This window comes from Acipenser ruthenus, chromosome 43, assembly GCF_902713425.1.
Source record: "Acipenser ruthenus chromosome 43, fAciRut3.2 maternal haplotype, whole genome shotgun sequence".
In the NCBI taxonomy this organism is placed as follows: Eukaryota; Metazoa; Chordata; class Actinopteri; order Acipenseriformes; family Acipenseridae; genus Acipenser; species Acipenser ruthenus.
In genome coordinates, this window is record NC_081231.1 from 8,324,538 (window position 1) to 8,335,791 (window position 11,254).

Here is an 11,254-nt window from a genome sequence, read left to right on the forward strand (position 1 = left end):
TGTTTATGTTACAGTGTGTCACTGTGAGGGGGAGGGTTTGTCTAGTTCATGTAGATGTGTGTCTCTAGTAGATGTGTGTTACTAATCTAGTATTGCAATGATTTCTTTATAGTGCATCTCCATGCATCCACAGAGCAGGTGCAGTGTGAGTGTTTATGTTACAGTGTGTCACTGTGAGGGTTTGTCTAGTTCATGTAGATGTGTGTCTCTAGTAGATGTGTGTTACTAATCTAGTATTGTAATGATTTCTTTATAGTGCATCTCCATGTATCCACAGAGCAGGTGCAGTGTGAGTGTTTATGTTACAGTGTGTCACTGTGAGGGTTTGTCTAGTTCATGTAGATGTGTGTCTCTAGTAGATGTGTGTTACTAATCTAGTATTGCAATGATTTCTTTATAGTGCATCTCCATGTGTCCACAGAGCAGGTGCAGTGTGAGTGTTTATGTTACAGTGTGTCACTGTGAGGGTTTGTCTAGTTCATGTAGATGTGTGTTTCTAGTAGATGTGTGTTACTAATCTAGTATTGCAATGATTTCTTTATAGTGCATCTCCATGTATCCACAGAGCAGGTGCAGTGTGAGTGTTTATGTTACAGTGTGTCACTGTGAGGGTTTGTCTAGTTCATGTAGATGTGTGTTTCTAGTAGATGTGTGTTACTAATCTAGTATTGCAATGATTTCTTTATAGTGCATCTCCATGCATCCACAGAGCAGGTGCAGTGTGAGTGTTTATGTTACAGTGTGTCACTGTGAGGGTTTGTCTAGTTCATGTAGATGTGTGTTTCTAGTAGATGTGTGTTACTAATCTAGTATTGCAATGATTTCTTTATAGTGCATCTCCATGTATCCACAGAGCAGGTGCAGTGTGAGTGTTTATGTTACAGTGTGTCACTGTGAGGGGGAGGGTTTGTCTAGTTCATGTAGATGTGTGTCTCTAGTAGATGTGTGTTACTAATCTAGTATTGCAATGATTTCTTTATAGTGCATCTCCATGTATCCACAGAGCAGGTGCAGTGTGAGTGTTTATGTTACAGTGTGTCACTGTGAGGGTTTGTCTAGTTCATGTAGATGTGTGTTTCTAGTAGATGTGTGTTACTAATCTAGTATTGCAATGATTTCTTTATAGTGCATCTCCATGCATCCACAGAGCAGGTGCAGTGTGAGTGTTTATGTTACAGTGTGTCACTGTGAGGGTTTGTCTAGTTCATGTAGATGTGTGTTTCTAGTAGATGTGTGTTACTAATCTAGTATTGCAGTGATTTCTTTATAGTGCATCTCCATGTATCCACAGAGCAGGTGCAGTGTGAGTGTTTATGTTACAGTGTGTTACTGTGAGGGGGAGGGTTTGTCTAGTTCATGTAGATGTGTGTCTCTAGTAGATGTGTGTTACTAATCTAGTATTGCAATGATTTCTTTATAGTGCATCTCCATGCATCCACAGAGCAGGTGCAGTGTGAGTGTTTATGTTACAGTGTGTCACTGTGAGGGTTTGTCTAGTTCATGTAGATGTGTGTCTCTAGTAGATGTGTGTTACTAATCTAGTATTGTAATGATTTCTTTATAGTGCATCTCCATGTATCCACAGAGCAGGTGCAGTGTGAGTGTTTATGTTACAGTGTGTCACTGTGAGGGTTTGTCTAGTTCATGTAGATGTGTGTCTCTAGTAGATGTGTGTTACTAATCTAGTATTGCAATGATTTCTTTATAGTGCATCTCCATGTGTCCACAGAGCAGGTGCAGTGTGAGTGTTTATGTTACAGTGTGTCACTGTGAGGGTTTGTCTAGTTCATGTAGATGTGTGTTTCTAGTAGATGTGTGTTACTAATCTAGTATTGCAATGATTTCTTTATAGTGCATCTCCATGTATCCACAGAGCAGGTGCAGTGTGAGTGTTTATGTTACAGTGTGTCACTGTGAGGGTTTGTCTAGTTCATGTAGATGTGTGTTTCTAGTAGATGTGTGTTACTAATCTAGTATTGCAATGATTTCTTTATAGTGCATCTCCATGTATCCACAGAGCAGGTGCAGTGTGAGTGTTTATGTTACAGTGTGTCACTGTGAGGGTTTGTCTAGTTCATGTAGATGTGTGTTTCTAGTAGATGTGTGTTACTAATCTAGTATTGCAATGATTTCTTTATAGTGCATCTCCATGCATCCACAGAGCAGGTGCAGTGTGAGTGTTTATGTTACAGTGTGTCACTGTGAGGGTTTGTCTAGTTCATGTAGATGTGTGTTTCTAGTAGATGTGTGTTACTAATCTAGTATTGCAATGATTTCTTTATAGTGCATCTCCATGTATCCACAGAGCAGGTGCAGTGTGAGTGTTTATGTTACAGTGTGTCACTGTGAGGGGGAGGGTTTGTCTAGTTCATGTAGATGTGTGTCTCTAGTAGATGTGTGTTACTAATCTAGTATTGCAATGATTTCTTTATAGTGCATCTCCATGCATCCACAGAGCAGGTGCAGTGTGAGTGTTTATGTTACAGTGTGTCACTGTGAGGGGGAGGGTTTGTCTAGTTCATGTAGATGTGTGTTTCTAGTAGATGTATGTTACTAATCTAGTATTGCAATGATTTCTTTATAGTGCATCTCCATGTATCTACAGAGCAGGTGCAGTGTGAGTGTTTATGTTACAGTGTGTCACTGTGAGGGTTTGTCTAGTTCATGTAGATGTGTGTCTCTAGTAGATGTGTGTTACTAATCTAGTATTGCAATGATTTCTTTATAGTGCATCTCCATGCATCCACAGAGCAGGTGTAATGGGAGCACCCTGAAATTGAGGGGTACACTTACTCATAGGTAAGACTGTATTCTTTTCACAGTTATCACAGATTTCACGATTTATGTGTTAGGGCAGCAGTGTGGAGTAGTGGTTAGGGCTCTGGACTCTTGACCGGAGGGTCGTGGGTTCAATCCCAGGTGGGGGACACTGCTGCTGTACCCTTGAGCAAGGTACTTTACCTAGATTGCTCCAGTAAAAACCCAACTGTATAAATGGGTAATTGTATGTAAAAATAATGTGATATCTTGTAACAATTGTAAGTCGCCCTGGATAAGGGCGTCTGCTAAGAAATAAATAATAATAGAGTAGTGTGTCATGGTGAGGGGCTATGGAAGTTTTAACTTCTTAAATAACAAAGAAGTTGTTAGATGCGAAGTGTAAAATGTAATATTCCCCGCAATGAGATCACGTAGTTATATTCAGTCAGATGACAGAATCAGAGATAGGCACAGTGGGAGGAACCTGTATGTCTACAGATTCTACACTGAGCTCATCTTTCTGAAAGTGTCTCCAGACAGAATGCAGGCTTGTGAAGTCGCTGCACTGATATGTAAGTATTATTGCTGGTGCTTTATTAAACATGCTGCTGATTATCCTTCTGGTTTGGGGACAGTTAGAGTGAAAGATTCCGGGTTTGAAGACTAATTCAAAATCTATATTTTGAGGTGGTGTCTTGTGGAAATGTCATGGTAAAAGCAGAGTGTGCAAGCCAGGTAAATGAAATAGAGTATTGTGAAACACACTGTATGCATGGTGAAGCAGGGACGTGTTTCATGGTAAAAGCAGAGTGTGCAAGCCAGGTAAATGACATAGAGTATTGTGAAACACACTGTATGCATGGTGAAGCAGGGACGTGTTTCATGGTAAAAGCAGAGTGTGCAAGCCAGGTAAATGACATAGAGTATTGTGAAACACACTGTATGCATGGTGAAGCAGGGAAGTGTTTCATGATAAAAGCAGAGTGTGCAAGCCAGGTAAATGACATAGAGTATTGTGAAACACACTGTACGCATGGTAAAGCAGGGAAGAGTTTCATGGTAAAAGCAGAGTGTGCAAGCCAGGTAAATGACATAGAGTATTGTGAAACACACTGTACGCATGGTGAAGCAGGGAAGAGTTTCATGGTAAAAGCACAGTGTGCAAGCCAGGTAAATGACAGAGAGAATTGTGAAACACGCTGTATGCATGGTAAAGCAGGGAAGAGTTTCATGGTAAAAGCAGAGTGTGCAAGCCAGGTAAATGACAGAGAGTATTGTGAAACATACTGTATGCATGGTAAAGCAGGGAAGTGTTTCATGGTAAAAGCAGAGTGTGCAAGCCAGGTAAATGACAGAGAGTATTGTGAAACACACTGTACGCATGGTAAAGCAGGGAAGAGTTTCATGGTAAAAGCAGAGTGTGCAAGCCAGGTAAATGACATAGAGTATTGTGAAACACACTGTACGCATGGTGAAGCAGGGAAGTGTTTCATGGTAAAAGCAGAGTGTGCAAGCCAGGTAAATGACATAGAGTATTGTGAAACACACTGTACGCATGGTGAAGCAGGGAAGAGTTTCATGGTAAAAGCAGAGTGTGCAAGCCAGGTAAATGACAGAGAGTATTGTGAAACACACTGTATGCATGGTAAAGCAGGGAAGTGTTTCATGGTAAAAGCAGAGTGTGCAAGCCAGGTAAATGACATAGAGTATTGTGAAACACACTGTACGCATGGTAAAGCAGGGAAGAGTTTCATGGTAAAAGCAGAGTGTGCAAGCCAGGTAAATGACATAGAGTATTGTGAAACACACTGTACGCATGGTGAAGCAGGGAAGAGTTTCATGGTAAAAGCAGAGTGTGCAAGCCAGGTAAATGACAGAGAGTATTGTGAAACACACTGTACGCATGGTGAAGCAGGGAAGTGTTTCATGGTAAAAGCAGAGTGTGCAAGCCAGGTAAATGACATAGAGTATTGTGAAACACACTGTACGCATGGTGAAGCAGGGAAGAGTTTCATGGTAAAAGCAGAGTGTGCAAGCCAGGTAAATGACAGATAGTATTGTGAAACACACTGTATGCATGGTGAAGCAGGGAAGTGTTTCATGGTAAAAGTGTGGTAAAGTGTAGAAAAGCTAGTCAATGTAAGTAAATGAAATGGAAGTATGGAACTGCAGGATACCACATGGTACAGGACAGGGAAGTGTGCTAAAGAATAAAAACATGCATGTGCAGGATTACTACATTGATCAATGAGAAGAACCTGGAAACCAGCGGGCTTGTATTTTATTTGTTCTATATATATATTTAAAATAGTGGTACAGAAAGTCCTCTCACAGTAATGTATGCTGATGCTGCTGAGGCCCTTTGAACTGGTCTGAACTGTAGCTACAGCAGCTCACTGACACTTCCTGTTGGAACAAAGTGTTAAACTGAGCACAGGAAGCGAGCACATGAGCGCTTGATTTATTCAGTGTTATTTCTTTCTTTACCAGCATGTTATCAGCTTTAGCAACATGTGTCACATTCTATTGAAGAAACATACACTGAATTTGATATTTGCTTCACAGGCCACACAAACAATGTGGGGAGGGGGAGTTAAACAAACATTCAGCAGTGCTGGGAGGTGAAATACAAACTTTACATTAGTAATGGCTCGTTCACATTTAGCACTGCTAGGAGGTGAAATACAAACTTTACATTAGTAATGGCTCGTTCCCACAAGAGGAAAGGACCGTTTTCTATGATTAAAGTATTTATTTCATTACCCAGTGATTGTGGGTCTCCTGTGTTATTGATGGATTTCTGAGAGCTGAATGTAAAATCCTACTAATATACTTTGTATTGCTAGTTAATAATGTTGATTGCAACATCTGCCCTCCATGAACATTTATATGGAGTAAAAGATTGTTCTGTCCCTTTCCAGTCTGTTTGATATTCATGAAGCTGCTGTGTGTATCTTTATTGTATTTTATTTTACAAGCAGACATCAGTTTATTATATAGCAGCTGATATTTATGCAGTAAGAAAGCAGTTAGAAATAGTGTTAAAATCGTTCTAAGTTTTATAGCATTGAAAAGCATTTTATAGTATTGAAAAGTTGAGGTGGTTCCTATATGCTGATTCCCCATGTGTAGAATGCATGTTTTATCTTGTATGTTGTGTTTATATCAGTTTTACTACTGTAGCATTCAGGACTGAGAGGATAAGGGGGACTGGTGATTCATTGAGATCATGCTATAATATACTAACCATTCCTGTACTGTATCAGTGAATCACCCACACACCCTATCTTATGGATCACAATGAATAAACTAATAGATAATTGCCAGTGTAATGGGCAGTGTTGTGTGATGCACTGTAATTGTGGATTCTGCCCCCTGCTGGTGAGAAGGTTAAAAGCTCTATAAGCACACATGCAGAGGAGCCTGGCTCTATTCCACAGGGGTTAAGATGCTCACCTGCGGTGTGTGGTCAGCAGTGTGTGCCCAGCATTCTCCCTGTTACACTTATCTCATCCATTATTGAATTGAATTCACAACTCAAGTCTGCTTTCTTCTCTTCATATGAACACTGGAATCTGTATGAATATTGAACTACAGCTACAGATCTGTCAGTTTCCTAAACCCCATGCATGTGTCCAAGTTAATGAAGGATTATTATGATGTGACATTGTCTTGCTTTGTTTTTACTCTTCCCTCACCTTTACAATCATTCACAGGGTTCTTATTGAAATGACTCAAATCTTGTGTGTGTATTATTTGGTAAGTCTCTGTTAAGGTGCTTTGACTATGAGTTCAGGAGCTGCCTGTCATATACATATTTAATATAGGCTAGATTAGAGTGTCTTTATATTATTATATACACCAGCACCAAGTAGTGCACAGCAGTGTGTTACTAACAAAACAAGAGAAGGAAACCTGATCAAAAGTGTCAGATCACTAGATGGCGCTGGCTCTTACTTCTCCCTATGTTAGCACATGTTACATGTATGTATGGCAGGCACCTATAACTGATGAGCATGGTATAACAATGGTAAAAGCATTGTAAACAGCAGCATGACTGTAGTGCTTTTATAAGGGTCTAGTCCCTGACTGTCTCTTTTGTGTTTTTCAGTGCTGACTGTAGTGAGCTGCTCCAGACAGTATGAAGGTAAGTGAACAGTTTACAATGTGAACACAGTTTAAAAACAGGATTTACAATTCATGGTTGAAAAGCATGAAGCTCGTTTGAGAAATGACACTTTTCATGTTAGGTGTGTGTGTTGAAAATAGGCTGTGGCAATGCAGTCACAAAGTGAAGAGACTGGTAAAGATTCTCATCCTGCTTCCTGATCATCTATAAAATAAAACACTTTTCTGAAATCATCTTTCTTTTTCTTCTGTCCAATATAACAATTTAACTTGGTTAAATAAAACAATGAATGACTCCATCAAACACCATTACAGTGCCATACTGTGCTCCACCTAGAGGCTATGTATGGTATTGCTGGAACGCTTTTGAATAAGAATATTACATTGGCTGACTGCTGACCAATTCAACTACATAAGTGCTTCTTGATGAATACATCAATTTGAAACAACACAGTAATGAATGTAACTCAGTTTAAATGAGTAAGAACAATTGTTAGGGTTTCCACTGACCAGACAGGCAGTGATTTTCTCATGTTCTTTTGTAGAAGAGCTTGTATTGTTTCTAGTCTCTTAGACTTCAGTTTGGAACATGCAGATATTTCAAAGACGACAGATAATGTTTCTGCTGCTTCCTGTACTTCATGTGTTGTGGTTGAACTCACATCAATGTAAAAAATAACAGGGGAGGAGCCAAACATCCCATCACAATAAAAGAGGGACCTGTGATAATGTCAGTAAAGGTAATAAGAAGATGGGTTTTAAAACGCTGGTTAGTATTCATTTGTTGTCTGCTTCAGTCAGAAATGACAGAAATGCACATTGAAATCCGGATTGACCGTGGTCTGTCATATTAGATATTTAAAAACGAATCCCTCTCTCAGGGTAGTGTGTGCAGTGCTGCCCCCTGGTGGTGACTCAGTTGCCACTTGATACTGCAGTTCAGCTACAATGAATTGAAATATGAGAATATTTCATATATTTACAGATTATAATCACCATTTCTAACCATTTGTATTTTTTTATATTTGTCAGTAATTTGATCCCTCTGTTGAAATGTCATATGCTGGTGACTCCATTGATACTGCACACTAACAGTATCTCTCTCTCTCTCTCTCTCTCTCTCTCTCTCTCTCTCTCTCTCTCTCTCTCTCTCTCTTTGCAATAGAGATCCTAATTCTGTCATCTTATCTGTTTCTACAGAGCTGCCCCAGACTACTCTCACCCTGGAGCCTCCATTTCCAGAGATATTCACCGGGGAGACAGTCACTCTGAGGTGTGGGGTTGAGGGGGGTTCTGCTGGCTGGAAATATCTCTGGTACAAAGACAGTGAGGACACTCCAGTGCTCCAGACTGCTGGCCGCAGTATAACTGGTGACAGCTACACAATCACTGCAGCTGCTGTATCTGACCAGGGCCAGTACTGCTGTCGAGGACAAAGAGGAGATCAGCCACTCTACTCACAGCTCAGTGATCCTGTGACAGTAACTGTGTCTGGTGAGTTTATTAACACAGTGATCCTGTTACACTGACTGTGTCTGGTGAGTTTATTAACACAGCGATCCTGTTACACTGACTGTGTCTGGTGAGTTTATTAACACAGTGATCCTGTTACACTGACTGTGTCTGGTGAGTTTATTAACACAGTGATCCTGTTACACTGACTGTGTCTGGTGAGTTTATTAACGCAGCGATCCTGTTACACTGACTGTGTCTGGTGAGTTTATTAACGCAGCGATCCTGTTACACTGACTGTGTCTGGTGAGTTTATTAACACAGTGATCCTGTTACACTGACTGTGTCTGGTGAGTTTATTAACACAGTGATTCTGTTACACTGACTGTGTCTGGTGAGTTTATTAACACAGCGATCCTGTTACACTGACTGTGTCTGGTGAGTTTATTAACACAGCGATCCTGTTACACTGACTGTGTCTGGTGAGTTTATTAACACAGCGATCCTGTTAAACTGACTGTGTCTGGTGAGTTTATTAACACAGCGATCCTGTTACACTGACTGTGTCTGGTGAGTTTATTAACACAGCGATCCTGTTACACTGACTGTGTCTGGTGAGTTTATTAACACAGTGATCCTGTTACACTGACTGTGTCTGGTGAGTTTATTAACACAGCGATCCTGTTACACTGACTGTGTCTGGTGAGTTTATTAACACAGCGATCCTGTTACAGTAACTGTGTCTGGTGAGTTTATTAACACAGCGATCCTGTTACACTGACTGTGTCTGGTGAGTTTATTAACACAGCGATCCTGTTACACTGGCTGTGTCTGGTGAGTTTATTAACACAGTGATCCTGTTACACTGACTGTGTCTGGTGAGTTTATTAACACAGCGATCCTGTTACACTGACTGTGTCTGGTGAGTTTATTAACACAGCGATCCTGTTACAGTAACTGTGTCTGGTGAGTTTATTAACACAGTGATCCTGTTACACTGACTGTGTCTGGTGAGTTTATTAACACAGCGATCCTGTTACACTGACTGTGTCTGGTGAGTTTATTAACACAGCGATCCTGTTACACTGACTGTGTCTGGTGAGTTTATTAACACAGCGATCCTGTTACAGTAACTGTGTCTGGTGAGTTTATTAACACAGCGATCCTGTTACACTGACTGTGTCTGGTGAGTTTATTAACACAGCGATCCTGTTACACTGGCTGTGTCTGGTGAGTTTATTAACACAGTGATCCTGTTACACTGACTGTGTCTGGTGAGTTTATTAACACAGCGATCCTGTTACACTGGCTGTGTCTGGTGAGTTTATTAACACAGTGATCCTGTTACACTGACTGTGTCTGGTGAGTTTATTAACACAGCGATCCTGTTACACTGACTGTGTCTGGTGAGTTTATTAACACAGCGATCCTGTTACAGTAACTGTGTCTGGTGAGTTTATTAACACAGTGATCCTGTTACACTGACTGTGTCTGGTGAGTTTATTAACACAGCGATCCTGTTACACTGACTGTGTCTGGTGAGTTTATTAACACAGCGATCCTGTTACACTGACTGTGTCTGGTGAGTTTATTAACACAGTGATCCTGTTACACTGACTGTGTCTGGTGAGTTTATTAACACAGTTGAATACAGAGCAATGCCCTCAATACAGACCCCTTATACACTGTAAGCAATATAATGTGTCTATTAATCTATACTGAGTGATAGAACACTGTTAGAGACAGAATGTTTGGATGCCTTTTAAGAACAGTAATCTTCCCACTTATCTTAAACAGGATTACAGAATCATTAAAAATATTTACAAAAAAAAAGTTTAACAGGAATAATCCTGCTACAGTAAATTGGACTAATTGCTGCCCTATTGGAGATTTTAACCACAGACCTCCATTATCATATTGAGATAGATTCTTCATGAATTCCTTTCACTCAAAACACACAAGTAGAGCCTGCAATGGGTCACACTGCTGCTATTCCTACTGGATCACAAGTAGAGCCTGCAATGGATCACACTGCTGCTATTCCTACTGTATCACAAGTAGAGCCTGCAATGGGTCACACTGCTGCTATTCCTCCTGTATCACAAGTAGAGCCTGCAATGGGTCACACTGCTGCTATTCCTACTGTATCACAAGTAGAGCCTGCAATGGGTCACACTGCTGCTATTCCTACTGTATCACAAGTAGAGCCTGCAATGGGTCACACTGCTGCTATTCCTCCTGTATCACAAGTAGAGCCTGCAATGGGTCACACTGCTGCTATTCCTACTGTATCACTGCAGAGATGCTGCTGGGGGACTGGAATCTCTCTCCTAACTGATTGTAAGGGAATGTGTCCTAATCCTATCCTGTTCTCTGTTTCAGAGGGTCATCCTCAGGCTGTCCTGACCCTGCAGCCTGCCTGGTCACAGATATTCACAGGAGAGACAGTCACCCTGAGCTGTGAGGTGGAGGGGGACTCTGCTGGCTGGAGGTTTAAACAGTACAGAGATGGACGTGAAGAGGCAGGGTGCAGTAAGCAATACAGCAGTAGATATGGAGACAGCTGCACAATCAGTAAAGCTCGGTATCACCACAGTGGAGTGTACTGGTGTGAATCTGCATCAGGACAGGAGCGCAGTAATGCTGTCAACCTAACTGTGTCCAGTAAGTCATTTACATTCATTGTCATTATAGATAATTGTGACAGGGTGGCTGGGCGGTGACGTCACGGCAGAAGCAGGAAGGGAAGAACTCTGACACCAAACTGCAGTTTCAAAATTAAAGATGCGGTGCGCCGTTTTATTCAAACAATACAAAAACAAAATAAAAGGTTTAAACAGAAAAAACTATGCTCGCAGAGCAAAATAATTATTTTAAATAAAACAAATCACGAACATTAAAATAGGTCAAGCTG